Source organism: Periplaneta americana, chromosome 8 (assembly GCF_040183065.1).
Source record: "Periplaneta americana isolate PAMFEO1 chromosome 8, P.americana_PAMFEO1_priV1, whole genome shotgun sequence".
Classification (NCBI taxonomy): Eukaryota; Metazoa; Arthropoda; class Insecta; order Blattodea; family Blattidae; genus Periplaneta; species Periplaneta americana.
In genome coordinates this window covers 19,940,486-19,964,047 of record NC_091124.1, presented here as the reverse complement: position 1 = coordinate 19,964,047, position 23,562 = coordinate 19,940,486, and the positions used below count along the sequence as shown (strand labels likewise).

Genomic DNA, 23,562 nt, shown 5'->3' with positions numbered 1-23,562 from the left:
TTCTCTTTGTTTGTTTTGTAATTATATTTCTTTATTCTGTATATTTGAAATAAATAAAATTTAAATTGAAATTATAAATACTGTGGAACAAAGATTAAGCTCTAAACCAATTAGAAGACTTGATCCTTTCCAAGGGTGTCAGTCTTGACCGAGTGCAATCACTCTTTTTTTCTGCTGTATTTCTAACTGCTCCTTTGGTCACTAAGTCGACTTGATCTATCAATTACATTTTTGGCAAAGGAATTTAGTACGGCTGGCCTACCTTCAAGGAAAAGTAGGGGCCACTCGCGCCATTCCGACAAGATTTGACTACAGGTATTGCAATGCACGACGCACTGACACTACTGCACTACTACGTACCTACTGCTGGCGCTTAGGCATGCGACTCCACTTATATTGCCGGGAGCAGCAGACCTCTGCCTGTGTCGACTGGAACTTCGAAAAGAATGAAGTTACAAGCTGACCAATGCTTTCCATCTGCTGCACCAGTCACGGTCAAACCACAGTGCTCAACCACGCCATTTGCCCAAACGTAATGAAATGCAATCTTTCTTGGTGAATTCGGTTTTATTGTATAGCATATTCAGCGTAGTCACAAAACCTGTTTATTGCCGCAAGGTTTTATTCCCTGATTAGAGAAATGTCCACATAAAGTCGGAATGTGTATCGGGGCCATTAAAGCTGCAGAGAGAGGGATTACTTGGCGTTATCGCGCTGCAGCCAGTCCAAGAGAAGGAGACCAGCTATTGCGAGGTTGTCGTCTCTTCTCAATAAGAACCGCCATTTTGTATGCTTTTCATGCAATATTAAGCGACTGTGACTCAAGAAGATTAATGAAATTTAAATTCAAGTTTTGGCAAAACATATAAAGTTTCTAAAAGGGTATGTCAGCAGCTGTGGCGCATTACAACTTTTGACACAATTTCTCTTTAAAAAAATTAAACACAATTTAAAATTTAGGAACTCGTTGCCCACTAACAATATAATCCCAGCTATACACAAACAAAGTAAATTAGGCCTATAATTAAATAAATTGCAATGTAAGTGAACAAATACAGAGTGTTTACAAAATGATGGTAAAAATTTTGAGGAGAAGTAAAAACGACGAGAAGCAAAAAATTCCCATTAAACATGGGTTCTCAAATTAACCGTTTACGAGATAATGCCATTTTTTGCTGGTTGGAGCCGCCAGTGAAGCGAGTGCTGTCATGCTTCGTACGTATGCCGCACTCTCCCTAGTCCATTTCCTTCTAAGTGTGAGACTAAACAAACAATGATGCATTCAAGTGCATGGTCAGCATTTTGAACACCCGCTGTAAAATTCTTCAGTTAACATGTTTGTACTATATATATTTTTTCTAAATTATAGATATCAGCTCAAAGAATTTGAGTGACCACAAGGGTCCTGAATACACTAAACATGTACAATATAATGTGATGTGATACTTAAAGAAAAAAGAAAGTTAATTGTTGAAGGCAAATATAAGTGGATTAATTATTGAAATAATCACAAACTTTATCCACAAACTTTACTGTTGTTCAAGTTTCTTTTGTGTATGTTCAATCACATTTCTGTGGTGTTGAGAGCCAAAATTATGAATTTTACTGTCTCGTGATTGATAAATTAAATGAAGTTGTCAGTATTTTTTGTTGGAATTAGTACTTAGAATCCAGTGGCATTATCTCATATACAGTTAATTTGCGGACCCTTGTTCACTGGAACTTTTTTGCTTCTCTTCATTCCCTAAAATTTTTACCATCACTTTTGAAACACTCTGTATAAGGCCTCAACCAAATACTAACTTTTCAATAACAAGTTGTAAAATTTTTGACATTATACTCTAATAAAATCAATAAAATATCTGGACGTAGGTGCCCCAATAATAATAGTAATAATAATAATAATAATGATTGATAATTGAGTAGCTTAATATCAAAGGCGGACATCTGACCTTCAGATGAAATTTAGATAATGTGGATTCTTATACATTTTTTCATGCATTTTTCAGTTATGGTGAAACTGTATACAAACTCTAACACTACATTTATAAAAATAAATTGTTTTAAAATACTACAAAGAACACTGTGAAACAAAAAAGTGCCTCTAGATCAAAACTATGGAGACGACAGATGTCCGTCTTTGATATTAAACTACTCAATTTATTCATTAGTGTGTATAGCATACAGGTGCAGTTAGTGAGAAAAAATAATTGAAATCTTGAGGTTTGAAATATTCTTACAATATTAGTCTATTCGGTTGAGATCTATTAGCAAGATAATAAACTGAAATTCACTCGATTGTTTCAGGAATTACAGTATATTTTCTAAAGAACGGAAATACCTTATGCCGTAGAGATAAACTAAAATATCTGGCTAAAATGTGGTGACCTGATTTCGTAAGTGCATACGGCTTAGGTAACTTCGTGCAATTCCGTAAAGGCCGAACGATAAAAATATTACAGCGTTCATTCATTTGTTTACTAACTGTACACATATGCGTGGCGTGACATCCATAGAGGGCCATGACTGACCAGTCAGTTGCTGTCTCATGTATATGCCTCAGTATAGGTCAACGAATGAGGGAAACGTGTGATCAGCACGATGATCTTCCAAGTCATTGTTGGCTTAAGAAATCAGATTTTGATACTCATTGTACCTCTCTAAATTCATTACGATGTTATGGAGTCAATGGTCCCACACAGTGACCAAGATTTCATGAGAAAATTTCTTTCTCGTAAGAACTCAAACCAACACTCATTCCCTATCACTAGTCTAAGGCGTGACGCCTTAAACCGTGCAGCTACGACGCGGTACGTACAGATAATATAACACACAGTATAATTAATAAACTCACGCTGATCTGTGTACACATGCGTATATGCATAGGATGTATACTCTATATTTTAAGCCATTGTCATTGTCGATGAGGAAATGGGAGGAAAAATTTCTATAAAGTACTCGAAAACTCGTCCTTGCAAGGGAATTTAAGGCTGAGAAAAACTGAATATGTGAGCTCAAAACCTGTTGGCCACTTGTCTCAATCCGGGTTTCGCCGTCCCACTGAAGGGGGAGAATTTTAAAGGGGAAAGCCAAAAATGGACATCACCTAATAACTACCTCATGAGGGGGAGAGAAGAATGACAACAGCAACAAGTCTAGAATACCGAAAATGTCTGCACATCGACAAACGACTCCTGCAAACGTTCCACAATTTCCATATTGACAGGTCGTTTTCCTGAATGGCCTTTCTTCTGATCAAAGGCGTAAGTATCCCTTCTCTAAAAGGTCTTCTTACCACTTCACTATCGTCTTGTCACTGAATTCCTGACTGTGAAACTTCCGCTACAATGCAGCAATGCAAAAATAACAAAAGACGGCAAACCATAACGAACGAACCAAATATTAACAGCTTCTATTCATTTTGCTGCCATCCATAATTTTCCCCGGCAATTAAACATACTGCAATATTCAAAATAGGAATTATTCGATTTGTTATTCCATATGGCAATAATATAAAGCTCCTAGTATACATCGTTACGAAATCAGAAAGAATAATATCTAGCTAGATGTGGGTAGTCATACGTTGAGAATATTGTTCAACAATGTAGAAGGCCTAAGGAATAAAATTGAAGGAAAAGAATTGGTTAATATATTAGGTAATAATGACTTGATATTACTAGTGGAAACGTGGCTTCCCAATAAATTTGTATTAAATATAAATGGTTACTGTTGCTGGTTGGTGGAAGGGTGTAGAAACCATAAATTTGGAAGGGAGCAAGGAGGAATAGCAGTAATTATTAAGGAGGAATGGAAAAATATTGTTACTATAAAAAAATCAAAGATAAAGAATGTCGTATGGTTACAGATTGATTTGTGTAAGAACGATCTAAAAATTATGATAGGAGTGGTTTATAACCCTCCACATAATTCAAAATATCATAATAATGAGATTTTCGTTAAGTTAAGTCAGGAAATGGAATCATTTGCGGGAAATGTAGGAAACATTAAGTATATAATTTTTGGGGATTTTAACGCGCGCATAGGAGAATTAAACAGTAATTATCATAATCCACTAGAAAATATACTTGATAACATTCATATAGAAAGAAGAAGTATGGATAAACATATAAATAATGAAGGTAGGAAATTAATTAATTAATTTCTGTAATGAAAATAATTTATATATCCTTAATGGAAATTTCGGCTGCCGTAGGTCTGATAACTTCACATCGTTACGAAATTATACCCATTTGTAATCACGGAGGGTGTTTCTGTGGACATACTGTATGAGAAGATCTGAGACATGCTCAAACTACTGACTTCGCTCTGTAATTAACAGAGAAAGGAAGTTCATTCCCTAAAAACGTGAAGAATATATATGCATTTATGCCTTAAAAATTGATAAAGATGCTACAAAATATGCATTATCAGTCTGAGATTATTTTAACAGAATAATAAGGTATAAGTAACTTACGTTTAGTCTATGGATTTTGAAGTGCTTGCCTCATTGCTGAATGCTCCTTTTATGCTGTTACTGTTCACAACTAAGCAGTGACGTATTCCGATTATCCTGATGCTTATACAGCCTGAAATGTAGTATCATCTATTGGATCTATAATTTCATTTGTAGGTGTATTAATATTTATTTTCTGTTGTCATTCTTCGCCTGTTATCTCTCAGCATAGCTTTATAGCGCGAAAAACTTCGTTCTACGTCACAAGAAGTAAGAGACGCTTGCACAAAACTGTGAGCTGTTCTGTAGAAAATTTTGTTGTTTTTTGGGTTGTCTTTCCTTCGAGAATACCTTGATTATCTTCAAGTTGATAATAGCCAGGGTTTTTTGAAAGAATATTTGCTGTTTTCTCGTTCACTTTCCTGGAACTGATGTTAAACTGGATATTGTTCTATCGAAATCTGCTAAAGACTGCAGTAAAGCAATACCAATTGCTAACTTGAGAGGCTCCCTATGAGGGCGTCATCGTTACGTTCAAAATTCATAAACATAAATTAGTCGTGTTTACGAGGTTACACACTTTTAAAATAAGGGAAAGACAAATAAACAAACATAATAATATTATGCAGTTTCCCTGCATAAATGTTAAAATATGATGCTTTTATAAATAAAGGCAAAATATGCACTTTTATGCACAATAAAAATAATATCATTGTATTCAGAAATTTGTGATTCATGTAGATAATCTTTCAGCATATTCACACAACGATAGAGAATAAATATGCAAATGCATGAACTTCCTTTCCCTAGTAATTAATTTACGAGATCCTTGCACTGACTGTATAGCATCTGACAAGCCGCAAAATGTTGACTTCAGTGGAATTGCACGAATTGTTCTTTAAATGCTCCATTCCGAAGTTTCTGACGAAGAAATTTATGGAATACTCTGTAATCCCCATATTAAAGCGCGCACATTAAAATAATATGTATGGTACGGTAATCGAACCTGTAACGTTACCATTATTAGCTGTCATGTGAGGCTCACCAACACTGTCTTTTGAATTTCAGATATGGCTATGGATGCTGTGTTTACGTAATCGACTATTGTCCTTCGCGCTCGTAAGGAAATTATTGAATTTGTAGCTTTAGATGTGTCATAATATCTTCCTTATCCTTATAATTAATTGTCATTCCATCATCTTGTCGATGTCCACATCTCTAACAATAGCTCATTAAAATGTCAACTGTGGAAAACTGATGAAGGTCGTCACAACTCTACAGTCCCTCGTATCTTTCTCTGACAGCGGCTGCAGTTACTGGCAAAGGAAAATGATTTACACCGTAATGTGAGGGATTGAATCCCTCTCATTTTTAAGTTCTACCTGCTGTGTTTCCCTTTGTTGGCCTACCCTCATTTACTGTGTCACAGTATTTACGACAGTAGCACAATGTCCAACCACAAGTACAGAGGTGCACTCATTACGAGTGACTGAATGGCCGGGATTCGACGGAACATGGGATTCAATCCGGCATCGGAGCTTGAATCCGGTGTGGCTTAGTGGATAAAGCGTCAGCATGTATAGCTGGAAACCCGGGTTCGAGTCTCGGTGTCGGAGAGAAATTTTCTCCGTTCTACCGATTCTTTATTATTTGAGAACCGAAATTCCCCTGTTAATTTTTAAATAGATTTGACTACGTATTGCTCAGTTCCAATATTGTACAGTTAAGTACCATATCTAGATATCATCGTAAGGAGAGATAGGTTTTGGGGTTTCCCCTTTCCAAAGAAAATAAGTCGTTGCTCCAGCCGGGTCTCACCCCAGACCAGTATCGGATAATCCCCAAAGCTCGTAGACCGTATTACTCTCAACACTTACTCCAGTTTGTTTTTAACTATTGCAGACGATAGATGAAATGAGATTTACGTGGAGAGTGTTGGTGAAATGAAAATGTGAAACGGGAGTGCCTCTTTAAAAACCCCTCTTCTGTAATGCCTGCTTTGTGCACCACATAACCATCACGACTAGGCCGGGAATCGAACCCTTGATGTGACTATATTAAGAAAATATCGTATTTCTAATGTCTAATAGCATTCCACACGACTATAAGCTTACGGATATATAACGTAATTACATAAAGGCGCTTCATTTGTTTATAGTCATATATACTTTTATGTATACGGGAATTCTTTTGAATCATTAATAATCTTATAGGATATTAAATTTATAAGATCAGAGAAAATAATTAAACAAAGAAAAATCTGCAGGCTTTGTAAAATATTTGCAGTCATTAATATAGCCATAAACTTTTATGCGAGTCTACTGTAGCCCATCGTTCTGGATGACTTTATTGCCTCCTTAAAGTTGTATATTCATTATTTCTGCGCAATAAGATTCCCTCTAAAGTATTTACCCCTCATTTGCAATTAATAAATTTCTTATACTGCAATAGGTACACTTCCGATCGTACTTTTAGATTAAAAATGTACAGTTAGTTTCAATTATGCAAAATCAAATGCAGGTATGATTTCCACGTACCAATAATTCTCCCACGTTGTAAAGAATATCTTTCACACAACATGGAAGTAAATTTCAGTTGAGATAATCATTGTTGTTGGTCTAGTGGTTTCCAGGTGGTTTTTCCTAAAGGTGCGTACACACTTAGCGAACGAACAACGAACGAATGCATTCGCTGATTGAAATCGGAATGTCTGTACGTCGCAGCAAAGGCAAACCGATCGTTTGATTGGCCTTCGGAAGTGATGCGTCGCTTGTCGGTACATCAAAGGAAGTTGGTATTCGTTGTGGACAGGATTTGGCACTAGCTTGTAGTTCGTAGCAGAACGCAGCGCTTAGTTCAATTTCACTAACAGGATGTCGAAACTGGAGTGGACAGAAGACGCTGTTATAAATCTTATTAATGCATATAAGGAGCAGGAAATTTTATGGGATCCCAAGCATCCTACTTACCATAAATAAAGTAAGAAAACATGATGTTTGGGAAGCTATTGGAAAGATGTTCAGCTGCAAGGTAGGCGAGTCAAACACGTGCAAAATTTGAAAATTATTTTTGTTTATTTATTTTCAGTGGATGTATATTTATTGTTTAATGTAGGGAGCAGAAGTCAAAAAGAAATTTGAGTCCCTATTGACATCACTCCGGAGGGAAAGACAGAAGTCCACAAAAAATCTGGAATGAGGAGTGATGAAGTGGAACTTGGTTCGCGTATAAATATATGTCGTTCCTTTTGGACAAATTCACGCCTAGAAAAAAACAAAGTTCCAACCTTGTGTACACAAAATAATTATTGACACTGAAAAGTGCCTTTTCTTAAGCATGATGCGCATTCGACAAACACAGACAAAATCTCTCTTTTTAGTATTTTAAGATAATTATTGTCAGTGAGGTATCCGTATATTGTAACTTTCCCCTGTCTTGTAGTCGTACCTTAATAAAATCTTCCAGTTCCTCAATTACAACTGTACATATACTTCTAGAACAATCCTGGTAATCAGCTATTGCGACACTTTGAATAAATACATTAAACTTGTATACGAATCTCCTGTAGCAAGATATCGAAGTGTTAATGCTAGCCTTTCCTGAATAGATATTACTTCTCGTCAGCCTGTGTCTTTCTTGAAAATTTTTGGCCCTATTTTGCAAAGTAATATTTCGAAATCTGTTTCTGAAATGCGACAGAAGTTGTGAAACTGTCCCGATTCCATTCGACGTGAATCATTAAGCAAGTCAGTGCCTCTATATTGAATGCGACTTTCGTAGAGTGGCGTCTGCCACCATCACCTCTTGGTTTTTAACTTTCTTTTTGTTAAACTGCCTATAATAAAAACGGCTGCACTTGCTATAATTATATTTTCGTCTACCTTTATTGCGGATAATAATAAGCGAACGTGAATGTTTTCTGACCATTTGCTGATGATTTGTACGTTGTTCCAAACAGCGAACGAACAACGAAGTTTTGCTTCATCATTCGTTCGTTGTTCATTCGCCAAGTGTGTACGCACCTTAATACGAACTAACATGGCTTTTTTCGAAAGGGAATTGAGGATGTGAAATTCGGCATATGTAGCACCTTAAACATCCTGGAATGAGGGAACATCAAAACTGAAGTTAATTTCTTTTCACATCAAAATTCAGTTCCGCATGTCACCTTCGTCTAACTTCCTGTCAGAGGAGTGATACATTTTTTCTTATGTAAGAGTTGCTCCCCTGTCCTTACAGCAACCTTGTTTGTCAAATGTTCAATAATCTTCAGAAACGTTATGCACAATGTGTGGTTCATGATGGTGCACATCAGTGGCGGCTGATTGACTGAGGCAAGTGAGGCCGGGCCTCAGTCACTTGGCTTAACTGAAATCAAATTTTGTATTTTTATATAATGTATTAGTTATCTGAATGAAGCATATATCGCTGTAGAAGCATTTGAAAACTTTGTGATGTATATAGACCTGTTTTGCAGTAAAACTTGTTCCTGAGGCCAGGATTGCTCGTGCCGGGTCTGACTTGTGATGTATATAGACCTGTTTTGTAGTAAAATGTGTTCCTGAGGCCAGGATTGCTCGTGCCGGGTCTGACTTGTGATGTATATAGACCTGTTTTGCAGTGAAATTTGTTCCTGAGGCCAGGATCGCTCGTGCCGGGTCTGGCTTGTGATGTATATAGACCTGTTTTGTAGTAAAATGTGTTCCTGAGGCCAGGATTGCTCGTGCCGGGTCTGACTTGTGATGTATATAGACCTGTTTTGCAGTGAAATTTGTTCCTGAGGCCAGGATCGCTCGTGCCGGGTCTGGCTTATGATGTATATAGACCTGTTTTGTAGTACAATGTGTTCCTGAGGCCAGGATTGCTCGTGCCGGGTCTGACTTGTGATGTATACAGACCTGTTTTGTAGTAAAATGTGTTCCTGAGGCCAGGATTGCTCGTGCCGGGTCTGACTTGTGATGTATATAGACCTGTTTTGCAGTGAAATTTGTTCCTGAGGCCAGGATCGCTCGTGCCGGGTCTGACTTGTGATGTATATAGACCTGTTTTGTAGTAAAATGTGTTCCTGAGGCCAGGATTGCTCGTGCCGGGTCTGACTTGTGATGTATATAGACCTGTTTTGCAGTGAAATTTGTTCCTGAGGCCAGGATCGCTCATGCCGGGTCTGACTTGTGATGTATATAGACCTGTTTTGTAGTAAAATGTGTTCCTGAGGCCAGGATTGCTCGTGCCGCGTCTGACTTGTGATGTATATAGACCTGTTTTGCAGTGAAATTTGTTCCTGAGGCCAGGATCGCTCGTGCCGGATCTGGCTTATGTATATCATGTCTTTTCGCGGGCTTTGAGTTTACGCTTAAAACGTTGTAGCTGAGGCACAATTCGTCTGGCCTGGTCCGGTTTCACTTCTCTCATCCATGGGCCGGCCTCAAGGGTAGAGTGGGGTGGGAATAGCAATGGTGACTTGTCTTCCTAAACAGACATAAATAACAAAATCCCAGCTCTTTGGCAGGCAGAGACCCACTCTATTCTCTCCCTTTATGTCTTAGTTTATGACTTAAGTGAGGGTGTACTTCGTAGTACAGTAGTGAATCTGGGCCAATGTTGTTATATATTTCGGGAAAATATAAACAGAAACAAGTGAGAGAAATAATGATGGTACAGTTAATTCATTGTTAAGAGTGTCCTTTTTCGAGAAGAAATAATACTGAAAAAAGGAAGTTTTAAATAAAGAGAAAGCCTACCGAGATACCTACGACATCGCAGACAATTTTTCTGACAGATAATCTTAAAACGCGAGTTTCTATTGCATCCTGGTATGGGCAACATAAATGGTTAAGTGGTAACGTGGTGCAAAATAAACTTCTCTTGGCTTTGTTTGTTGCTGTCAAAGGAAAAAATAAAAAGAAAAGAATGAAAGGGAAATTTCAACACATAATATAGGTTGCTTCATCACACTGAAACTCACAGCATAACAGCTTATTTGGTGAGTGAAATTATTATTTTTCATTAATAGTAATAGTAATAATACAGTAATAATGCTATTAATAATATAATAACAATAATAATTATCATAAACAAACATTTTCTATCGGAGGCACTTACACTACTGTAGTTGCATCTGGCCTCACCGAGGATTTCGATCACCGGCCGCTACTGGTGCACATACTGCATCAACGCAATTAAATAACATTTCAGTGCCGTTTGTTTTGCCGCATATATCTGGTCATGGCAAATTTGGAAACCATTTTCAGACTTCACACCCTCTGATTGAGGTTCTGGCTGATATGTACAGTAGTGTCCACACCTGTGGAGTAACGGTCAGCGCGTCTGGCCGCGAAACCAGGTGACCTGGGTTCGAATTCCGGTCGGGGCAAGTTACCTGGCTGAGGTTTTTTCCGGGGTTTCCCTCAACTCAATACGAGCAAATGCTGGGTAACTTTCGGTGCTGGACCCCGGACTCATTTCACCGGCATTATCACCTTCATTTCATTCAGACGCTAAATAACCTAGATGTTGATACAATGTCGTAAAATAACCCAATAAAATAAAATAAAATAAATGTACAGTAGTGGCAAAAAAACCGGACCGACCCTTGTAGCTGATTTCAGAGTCACAGATTCAAATTTTGCTAGTCACAAAACACATTCATCTTGTATAATTAATTGTAACAATGGAATTTATTGCATTTGTTCGATTCTTACCGTCTTTTGTTTCCTTCAGTGCCTCAAACTTACAGACGAAAAAACTTTGAGAGTTTTATTTTCATCTGGTATCAATATTACATTTCTACCTCTATTCGACAAAGATAACTGCGTATTTTTACATTAAATAGCAGTACATACCACTGGCTTCACTATCCATATTGAAATTACCACAATTTGACACAATACACAGCACACGATTCTTTTGTATCAGCTACAAGAGTCGGTCCGGTTTTTCTGCCACTGCTGTACATCTATTATCAGGCAGTACATCTCACATGACGATGTTTCAGAACAAGAACAATTGTTTGTATGCATCTGAAATCTGACAAGTGTAATATGTAGCTAATCGGCGATGTAGGCCTATGCAATGGAGGGGGAAAGGAACTGTCCACTTACCGACAAGTGAGATGTACTGCCTGATAATAGATGTAGGCCTACATATCAGCCAGAACGTCAGATACTTTTCTAATTATGGACATTAAATAAAGTGATTAGCAAAACAGATTTTCAACTGATGTAATAAAAGAGTTTTACACACATTTCAATTACAATTATTAATGTTGCAGTGCCTTTTATAAGATAGTACTCTCTATTAAGAAATGGTTGAAAATCGCACGCTTAAACGAAAAGCATTAACTGGCAGTTAAATTTGTGTTGAATTTTTTTCCATCAAAGGAAAAACAATGTATATTAATAGTTTAGACTCTAAAGTCTGATTAGTGTAATAATATGTTACTAGTCAGCGATGTATGCAATGGAGGGGGAGAAAGGAATTGGGCACCCTACCCCATTATCTCCTGGCTTAGTTGCCTCATGAGTGATGCCTTATTGGTGTAACGAGGTTCAAATCTGTCTTCGAATAGTTGGCTAAATAACAATAAAAACAACGGTATTTTAAGCCCCCAGGGTTTGCGCGCTTAAATGCAACGTTAGTGGTCATGTGGATCACAGTTCGTGCTACATCTAATTTTTTACACGTAATAATTCTATGTTTCACTCCTTCTGATTAATTGTTAATGATTACACATTGGCAAGTCTATTTATCCATTTTTGAATATTCACAATATTCAAACAAATTATTTGTCCAATTACATATTATAATAAATTCTGTAAATACATATACATATTGAGACAGAGAATGTTTGCGCGGAACACAATCGTAATCCAAGAATGTACCAACTTAATTTCGCGCCAAGAAAGCATTTGCTTAACACTTATAACGACTAACTGAAAGGGTAGAGAAATATACGAACGAAAAGTATCCAGATAGCACTACGATGAGTACGTACTACCACCTCGGATTACCAATAAAAATAAAATACTGAATCATTATTGTGATCCAAGCGACGAATAAAGAATTAAAAATAATAAATACCAATCGCTGTGCTAATAAGTGATGTAAGAATATGTCCCAATATGGAAGTAGAGAAGGCAACCAACAGAAAGTCAATTATTGACCTGCTAATGCATTGTGATGTTCATTGTCGATATACCTCCTTTCTGAAATCTGGCAACATTATCAAACCGCTGTACACGAGTGAATACTTTGAAAGAAGGTGAAGAAATGCCGATATTTTCAGTATATGCCTTAAGGTAAGAGATTTAAAGCTCCATTCACAATGAAAACGTTAACATTAACACGAGGACATAAACACACACATGAACATAATATTCACGTTATTATTCACAATGCCAACAGAACGCTAACCTCAAAACAATTGAAGAGTGTGGCAAACAAACATGGATGCTTCGACGATGAATGACAGTGTAGCAGTGCAATTTACATTCCTACAAACTTCTTAGCTTGTGTGTCCGGCGTACTGCATTTTGATGCTATAAATATTAATTTATTTCATACATGAGAGAAAAGAAAGTATTTTAATAAATAATTATATAACCTACAAAGTTTACATTTCGCATAACGTGGAAATATATATATATTATAATCGTTGCTTACGAGATTAATAACGGAATAAAAAAAAATGAGTTTCATGTAAGTTATAATTTGCTTCGGATTACATAGAATAGTAATATGCGTTACAAGAGTGGTATGTTGAAGTTCTCATGTTCGAGGAAAAGTTTGAAAAAGCGAAACGTAGTTGAGCTTTTTTAATTTCCGAGAATTGAAAGAAAACATACCGCTCGTGTATCGTACATTATTTTGTGCGAAGATCGTTTATTACATACCTGAAAGAGGAATTTCTAATTAGTTGCAATGAAATCTCCAACTTGGTTTCTGTCCAATGACGGAAAATTTGCAAAACAAAAATATCTATCTTCAACATTGTTGCTTTAAAATGTTTTCTGTGTTTACTATACTCCAGCAGGCCGTGATGTAGGTACGTCTGTCTTTTTTTTTCCCCAGTCTATAAATGCGAACTTAAAACAAACGGTAAGGTTATGTAATGATTTAGAGTTTACTTAATTTTTGCAAATATTTAAAAACAATAATTAACAGTGCAATTTAGGTGAAATTGCAGTGGTAAGTTTCCAATTTATAATTATTGCTATATTGAACGTCTCTAAAAATAATATGTTAAAAGCCTAAAGCAGTAAAATCAATATGTCACTTAAGCGGTAAGAAGAGGGAAATTGTTATGTGTGTTAGGTTGGGAATACTGAATGTGGAATTTTAGATTTTACGCGGATTAGTTTCGTGCGGAAACCAAGCAAATACGCACGATCTCGCACAAATGATCTTGCCTAAACTGTGCACTGTGGGGTTTTATCTTTTTTTCCGTCAGTATAATTCTTTTAACTGGAAAAGAGTGTTCTACACAAACGTTAGAAGGACATGGCTAAATTATTTACATAATTAATTTTAATTTCATTGGAGAGATCTTCACTTTCCAATCCACAAATTCATCTAAATGCCTTAGACTGGGGACAGAGGGGGGAGCGGAATTTTTCTTTAACACACAAGCCCACTGAATCGTGTAATAAATATAACCGACTGTACCTGTATGACACAATTTGGGAAGTTGTAAAGCAGCTGTTTATAATAAGTTGATTGTCGGTAACAACAACTATGTAGATAGCACAGATGTTATAGAATATGCATTGTAGAGTTTGTCTCATTCTTATTGTAATAAAAGCTATAGAAATTGGCAATTTTTAAAATATGCATGAATAGATATTTTAGACACTAAAACCGTGTAATATGCACTACCGACCAAATATGCATTTTAGGGCACTATAAAACACTACCAAATTTCATGATTTTTTAATGAAGCGTGGACACATTAAAATTGTTCGTAGGTATCAATGCTTGAGGAATAAAATAGGCATTTACTCTAAAAGTCCAGATCTAGTCATTACCTGCAACAATTTCCTCTGGTGGTTGCGCTCTCCTCGTCGCAGCAGAATCCACGAGAGCTAAAATCTATCTGTTCCGCTCTGAGAGTTATATAGGCGGCGCTCCATAGCTCGTTACGTACGATTTAAGTGATCAATTAGAATTTTCAGTCAGTAGATATCCTCCTCTCCATTCTGAAAGAGCTAATTACACTAATTATCGCAAAGACATCCTCCTTATGATTAAAAGAACACTAAATTTTCTTCTATGAACAGATAGCACATTTTGTGCAAGACTTAGGCCTATCATGCCAATTTGCTATTTCATTAACTCAAGTTACATATCGTATAACTTTCTGATATGCCTTTCATTGATCAGTGGCGGATAATGGGATATTATTTAAGAATTGGACTTCCTATCTCTTTACCAAAACAACTTTTATTCAATAACATATGAGGAATAGTCTGGAGATGGCAGCAAAAATGGAAACCACGGTATCAACTATGTATCATTCCCAACACACAGTCGCGATATGACCTTCCAGTTAAAACGACTATGAAATAAATAAACTTCATAAAATATAACTCAAAATTATGTTTGTACTAGCTAATATAGTTGTATTTTAGTTTTACAAATTTCGTAACATATTATCTAACGTAATAAAGAAAGCGAAAGCTAATTATTTCTCTATCAAATTAGAAAAATATAGCAATAATTCTAAAATGTTTTGGCAAACTGTGCGAGAAGCGGCAAATATTGAAGTAAATAAAAAAGAACAATTTACTGAGATTGTTTCTCGAAATGGTTTAATCTTAAGTGACAAAAAACATATTGCAACAGAATTTAACTCGTATTTTACTAACATTGGCTTGGATATTGTATCGTCTATAAAAATAACAATTTTCTTAGCAATGTAACTTCAGTAAATGTTTGTATGTATCTTTACCCCGTAACAGATGATGAAATAATCAATATAGCCAAAACTTTAAAAAATAATGTATCACCTGGTCCTGATAACATAAGTGCTAAAATACTTAAGATGGTTATAAATTATATTGCCAAACCTCTAACTCATATTTTTAATTTATGTTTCCTAAATGCCAAATTCCCAAATAAATTTAAAAATGCAATTGTGAAACCTATTTTAAAACAGGAGACAAAATAAATATGAACAATTATAGACCAATATCATTACTTTCATGTATTTAAAAATTACTAGAAAAATGTATTAAAGTTCGATTAATGAATTACCTTGATAAACATAATATACTGTATTAAGTGATAATCAATTTGGTTTTCGAAAAAAATTCAGTACAGATAATACAATATATTAAGTTACTAAAAAAATTGTTAGAGATTTTGATCAAGGTAACAAATGTATTGGTATTTTCCTGAACATAAGAAAAGCTTTTGATACAGCGAAACATGATATCTTAATTGAGAAATTAGACTTATTAGGAATCAAAGGTAAAGGCCCATTCACAATGAAAATTAAACATAACGTAAACATTAACATAAGCACATAAACATATGCCACAAACTTAAGTAGCCAAGGCCCATTCAGAATGAAAATTAAACATAACGTAAACATAACACGTGTGTGGAAACAAACATACTGAATCAACAAAACTACAGAATCTATTATTACATAAAAATGGAGAATTGCACAATGACTGACGATGTAGCTATTCAATTTATGTTTCTAATAACTACAATGGCATCAGTATATGGCTTTCAATACTTGAAATCAAAGAAACGGAGATGTAAGAAACGATGGTGGATTCATCCATTGAATCAGAGAAGAATACAACAGGGGGACTTTTATAACCACATTCACATACTAATATATTTTGAAACACCAATACTTTGAAGTATAAAATAATGTTAGCTATAAAATGATTTAACTAATACCTACCTTCAGAATTCATTTCCTGTGCTATTTTTTTCCATACATTCTCTTTTAATGTAATATCTTTGTATGTTTTATGTTTCTTGTCGTATAGACAAGGGTTTTCTTGGTATAAAATAATCAACTTTTCGTCATATGATTCCATGTTGCGCGCCTAGATATCATCACGCCCAATAGATCAAAATATTGCCTGAAGGCAAAGCCCATGAGATGTTAAACAAAAAGTGAAAACACGCTTTCCGCTTGTGTACTGTTTCCAAATCGCATAAACATAAGCATGAAAGTTTGGAGTTTGCAAACTTTCATGTACGTCTTATGGTTAAGATTAAGTTTATGCTTATGTAATTCATTGTGAATGCTTTCATCAAATAACATGGACACAAGGTTTTATGCTTACGTTATGTTTATGTTTAATTTTCATTGTGAATGGGCCTTAATGCTTTAAACTTAATAAAATCGTATCTTAACGACAGAATTCAAATAACGAAAATTGACATTTATTCAAGTGAACCTTCAATTATTAATATAGGTGTTCCCCAAGGCACAGTTCTAGGCCCTATTCTATTTTTAATATATATTAATGACTTATTAAAAATTGACTTACAACAATACAATGGTGTTCACTATTCTTATGCAGATGACACAGTTTTACTTTTTGGTGGAAAAACTTGGTATGATGCATATAATAATTCAAATAATGGACTTAAATTAATAAAAAAAATGGTTTGACATAAATTATCTTTCTATCAACGAAAATAAAACCATCATTATTTCATTCTCATTATCTAAAAAATGTAACAAACCTCCTACATCTATATTAAGTATTAAATTACATAATTCTGATTGTTGTCTTATACAGTGTAAATGTCCGATTATTAAAGAGTCCTCTGAAGTTAAGTATTTAGGGATAATTTTCGAGAATCATTTAAAATGGAACCAACACATTAATTACCTTTGTAATAAATTACGTAAAATAGTATATTATTTTGTTTTATTGAGGAATTACTTGTCAATAAGTTTATTACGCACAAAATATTTAACTTTATTTCAATCGGTAATTATGTATGGAATTATAGGATGGGGTAGCTCATTTAAATCCAATTTTAATCCACTTTATTTATTACAGAATAAAATAATTAAAATATGTCTTCATAAACCTATTGATTTTCCATCTCAAAATTTGTTTCTAGACTTTAATGTACTTAACGTAAGACAAATTTATTATATTGTATTAATAAAATTCATACATAAAAATCGAAATAATTTTGAATTGTATTCTCATAGTTATGAAACAAAAGGTATGAATTCTTTAAGATTGTTTGAACCAAAATGCAACACTGTTACAGTATTTAATCATAGTAGTAATTTAGGCCCAAGAATATATAACAAATTTATATTTAAATATCCTAATCTTGTCAATTCTAATGGTTCTAGTATTAAATTTAAAAAGTTATGTATGGATTTTATAAAAATTGAAAAATTGTAAATTTAAATTTATATACTATAATTGCATAGTAGACATAAGACAAATTGTATTGTATAATTATTAATTTCAATTCAGGAATCCGCCCCTGATCACGAGTTCTCCTCTTTCAGGGGCGAGCTAAAGTTTTTTCTATATATAATATGTTATGTTATAATTATTAGCAATATAATAAATAAATAAATAAATAAATTTGCAGAGATATTTGTGATAAATTATGAATTCTTATCCAGAGTCATATTTGGGAGAGTAACATATATGTGAGAGGTTACCATTTATTACTAAACATATTAAGTTCCTTATTATTATTATTATTATTATTATTATTATTATTATTATTATTATTATTATTATTATTAACATCTCTGGTCATATAGAGAGTTAATCTTTGGTTGAAATCCGAAGGCCTGTGTACTATTGTTGAGACTGGTTCTATTGTTGTGAAGTAGATGGCGACTGTACATATTATATTGCAGATTTGTTATGAATATTATTTCGATGATGAATGAGGCCCGAATTTCCTGGCATTTGCCTTACTGTTGAGGGAAAACCCTGAAAAACCTCAACCAGGAAATTCAACCCGACCGGGAATCGAACCCGGGCGCTCTGCGTAAGAGGTCAGTATGCTGACCCCTACACCACAGAGGTGGTCCATTATTATTATCATCATCATTGATGAAAGTCTTTTTAAGAGTTATAAAATGTGGGGGGGGGGGAGGAATATAAAAGAACTTTTATTCGTTCTCTTTCCTAAATTTTTCTTCTTTTACTTTTCTTAGCTACCGATGTAGCTCAACGGCAGCGCGTATGCTGCTGATCCAAATTTGCGCTCAGACGTTCGTTCTATTTTCTCTTGGGCTTATTCTCTGGTTGGGTCTTTTCCCCCGAGGTTTTCTCAAACTGTATGGCGAATCCTCAACCTCTTCTCGCTATAATTAATTCCATGAACACTAAATAATCTAGTAGTTGATACAGCGTCGTTAAATAACCAACTAAACATTTTAATTTTCTGCTCTTTTTTTCTTTTCCCTTTCCACCATAATTTGGTAGAGTAATTTTTTTTATACGTACAAGCTCATGAATATGCGCGTTTACTTGCTGATACGCAGCTGCACTCAGGTGTTGGTTCGTTTCCGATTTGGCTAAGTTTTTTATGTTTTCAGATGGTCAGTCAATTCAAGATCAATTTAATCAATTTTCTGCAACGTAATTAGGAACTTGTGAGCGGTTGCATTGTCTTGCAAGAACAGCACATTTTTGGAAATTTTACCTAGAAGTTTCTCCACAAATTTTTACGTAAGATACGTCTTTCCTCGCATCGAGTATGAGCAACCTTTCTGGGATCCATAGTGAAACAAAAAATGACAGAATTTCACATTGTTATTGTAAGTACGGTACATTATGAGCCAAAGCAGAATGCTAATCATATTAGGAGCTAGTTCATGAACCAACGTAACTTATCTGACCACGCCCAATGACGCCACCTCTCCTCGCTAACGTCCTCACTATGGGCTTAAGGACGCCGAAGTTTCGTATCAAATAAAGGCTGGTTCACAATAAACCGGGAACGGAAACAACAAGGAGAATGAGAACGGAACTATTGTTAAAATAAATATATTTAAATGTGAGCATTCACAATTAACTTTAACGTTTCCGTTCCCGGGCTTAGGCAAGCTTCTCGTTAATTGTGAATGCTCACATTTAAATATATTTATTTTAACAATAGTTCCGTTCTCGTTTTCGTTTCCGGTTTATTGTAAACCAGCCTTTAGCCATGCCGCGTGGCCTCTCAGTAATCTCTCGGCATCGAGAGCAGCAACTGCCGAGTTTTGAACGAGTAAAAGCAATGCAAAGGTGACTATTATAATAGCGTAATAAATCTCCCGCTCGAGAAAATAAAATATTGGAAGTACCGCTAACACATGGATTATTAACTCCATTGTGTCCTGTCAATGTTTCATTTATTGTCTCGAAAAAATTGTCTTAAGCAGTGGAATATAAATGTGACATAGGCTACATTTCAAGTGTCGTAAACGACAATGTGCTGGTAGCAGACATCATTCAAGATCTCGGCAGAATTCCAACTAAGATTTCATTATGCACTGTACTAATAGTAGTAGTAGTAGTAGTAGTAGTAGTAGTAGTAGTAGTAGTAGTAGTAGTAGTAGTAGTAGTAGTAGTAGTAGTAGTATTTTTAAGGATATTCTACAATGCTGTACTTTTCCTCAACCAAACAAACTTGTAAACCATGAAATATCATTCTTAATTTAATTCTTTCCTCCAGTGTTCCCTACCCAACGCATCTGTATCCTATAATCCTTTCAACCCATACATCGTCTCACTCCTTCCATCTATTTTACCGTTGGTCTTCTTGACTTTTATACCTTTCTTCTGGTTTCCATTGCATTACTTCCTTCGGTATACTTATATCTTTTATACTCATAATAATAATAATAGTAATAATAATAATAATAATAATAATAATAATAATAATAATAATAATAATAAGCTTATTGTAGGGATTCGTAACAAGCTATTTTTAAAAAGGGGGACAAAACCAACTGTGGTAACTTTCGAGGAATATCACTTTTGTTGACGTCGTACAAAATTTTGTCCATTATTCTTTTGAGAAGATTAACTCCGTACGTAGATTAAATTATTGGGGATCATCAGTGCGGTTTTCGGCGTAATAGATCGACAATTGATCAGATTTTTTGTATTCGACAGATAATGGAGAAAAAATGGGAGTATAAGGGTACAATACATCAGTTATTCATAGATTTCAAAAAGGCATATGACTCAGTTAAGAGGGAAGTATTATATGATATTCTTATTGAATTTGGTATTCCCAAGAAACTAGTTCGATTAATTAAAATGTGTCTCAGTGAAACATACAGCAGAGTCCGTATAGGTCAGTTTCTATCTGATGCTTTTCCAATTCGCTGCGGGCTAAAGCAGGGAGATGCACTATCACCTTTACTTTTTAACTTCGCTCTAGAATATGCCATTAGGAAAGTTCAGGATAACAGGCAGGGTTTGGAATTGAATGGGTTACATCAGCTTCTTGTCTATGCAGATGACGTGAATATGTTAGGAGAAAATACACAAACGATTAGGGAAAACACGGAAATTTTACTTGAAGCAAGTAAAGCAATCGGTTTGGAAGTAAATCCCGAAAAGACAAAGTATATGATTATGTCTCCTGACCAGAATATTGTACGAAATGGAAATATAAAAATTGGAGATTTATCCTTCGAAGAGGTGGAAAAATTCAAATACCTTGGAGCAACAGTAACAAATATAAATGATACTCGGGAGGAAATTAAACGCAGAATAAATATGGGAAATGCGTGTTATTATTCGGTTGAGAAGCTCTTATCATCCAGTCTGCTGTCCAAAAATCTGAAAGTTAGAATTTATAAAACAGTTATATTACCTGTTCTTCTGTATGGTTGTGAAACTTGGACTCTGACTCTGAGAGAGGAACATAGGTTAAGGGTGTTTGAGAATAAGGTGCTTAGGAAAATATTTGGGGCTAAGCGGGATGAAGCTACAGGAGAATGGAGAAAGTTACACAACACAGAACTGCACGCATTGTATTCTTCACCTAACATAATTAGGAACTTAAAATCCAGACGTTTGAGATGGGCAGGGCATGTAGCACGTATGGGCGAATCCAGAAATGCATATAGAGTGTTAGTTGGGAGACCGGAGGGAAAAAGACCTTTAGGGAGGCCGAGACGTAGATGGGAGGATAATATTAAAATGGATTTGAGGGAGGTGGGGTGTGATGATAGAGACTGGATTAATCTTGCACAGGATAAGAACCGATGGCGGGCTTATGTGAGGGCGGCAATGAACCTTCGGGTTCCTTAAAAGCCATTTGTAAGTAAGTAAGTAAGTAATAATAATAAGCATAAATTTCCGTACAAAGCAATAGTAGCCTACACAAAATATCTTAAATGATTTATTAACTCCTTTTATCATCCTTTAGTTGTTTCATTTCCGCGTTCGCAAAAAATGGTCTCAGTTCATTGAATAGCAGTGTGACATTCATCTGAATTTAGAATTGAAATTCACAGCTTTGCAACACTGATTCGCCGCACAGTTTTATAAATGCAAATAAACGTAAAGTACCAGGGGGGGTATTAAGGCCCAGCATGTTATAAGTCCCACTACCTACTTTTCCCGTTAGTTATAAACTTTTGCAAAAAAGAGCAACGGCTCTTAAGACAGGAAGAATTAGGTCTCTTAAGAGCTGTTGCTTTTTTTTTTTTTTTTTTTGCAAAAGTGTATAACTAATGGCAAAACTAGATAGTGGGCCTTATAACATGCTGGGCATTAATACCCACCGGTTACCTTATTTAATGATGCAAATAGCTATAGAAGGTTATTTAAGATTTGCTCTTCACATTAATATTGACAATAAGAAAAATAGGCTGCACTGAATTATGTTAGTTCCATGTATGGGGATTTCAAGAAAATGTAGACTCCGAACTAAGAATTAAGCATTAAATAAATTGACAATAAAGTTTCAGAGTTCATCACTGTGGATTTTTCTACAAAGTAAAGCAATATTACATTTCCAATAAGTGTAGTTTACCTTTTCCTTCTTGCACCAAATTGTGGACAATAAAATTCACGATCTCGCTCATATCGTTGTCTCGGTTTCTCAGAGAGCAATTGGTTCCTTATAAATATTCACTGTTACTGCGATGTCTGGTGGAGTGTCCAAGAATAATTCCTCTGAACTTCTTTTGCCAATTTCCGTTATTATTTAGATCAGTTCAACCCCGGGTCATAAGTTTGAAACGGTGGAACCAAAAAGGTGTACTAGTATGGCCATCAAATTACCCATAGTTCATCTCTTTTTTCGGTGTGTTTATCAGCTGTTTTGTTCATATTATTACGATTACAAATTGTTTTGTGTTGTGAATATTTCAATAGTGTAGTCAAGTTCAACAGATGTTATATTTTTATAAATAAGCTAGTATTCTGTTCGGCTCAACTGTAGAATATGTCCGTTGATATGTCCGCCTATGCTTTAATATATGAAGGAATGCCAACATCCTTCTTGATAAGAGAAAGAATGTGGAAATGAAGTGTTCAGTCCATGTTACAATAAATAAATTTATAGTGAAATATACATTGATATAATAATCTGCTAGTAGCCTAATCCTCCACATCCATTCTAATCCGTTTACGTATGACTAAAACCGATAGTAGCAATTTAATATTTGGCAATTGGCGATATTTTGCGGTGGATTATGGGGCGTAAAAGGTGTAGTTTGGCGTCATATCCGTCGCACCGATTTCAAGCATATGCCTTTGAGTACTCCCTCCTTTTTATCCTCTCAGGATCAGTTTCACAAACTATTCAATAGCTACGTCAAACAAAACAATAATGACACAAACAATATTTTCCGTCTCTATGGAAATACAGTTCAAATGTTGCATGATTTGAGATTTGTAGCAGTGTGAGATTTTAAACGAGTTTGTGTTACAGTTCTTTCTGCTATATTTTAAAATTACGGTACGAGGAATATAAAAGAAGTAAGTAATACACGTGTTGAAAGGCTCATTACAATCCTCATGTGATCTGCAACCCTCTGTAAACCTCGGATTGCAGCTAATCACACTCGGATGTGCAATGAATGCCTTTCAACTTTTAATAGAAATCTAGAGATATTTAATTCTGTAATACCCATCACAATTTTA

At 35.2% G+C, this 23,562-nt stretch overlaps 1 protein-coding gene across 1 annotated transcript in view; it reads right to left on the bottom strand.

The window, feature by feature from the left end:
• Positions 1–14,579, bottom strand: part of LOC138704533 (venom protease-like) — a 58,196-nt gene extending 43,617 nt beyond the window's left edge. The window contains exon 1 of the mRNA XM_069832517.1: positions 14,476–14,579. The gene's annotated coding sequence lies outside the window, so the exon portion shown is untranslated. The remainder of the gene's footprint in view (positions 1–14,475) is intronic.
• Between the last annotated feature and the right edge of the window lie 8,983 nt (positions 14,580–23,562).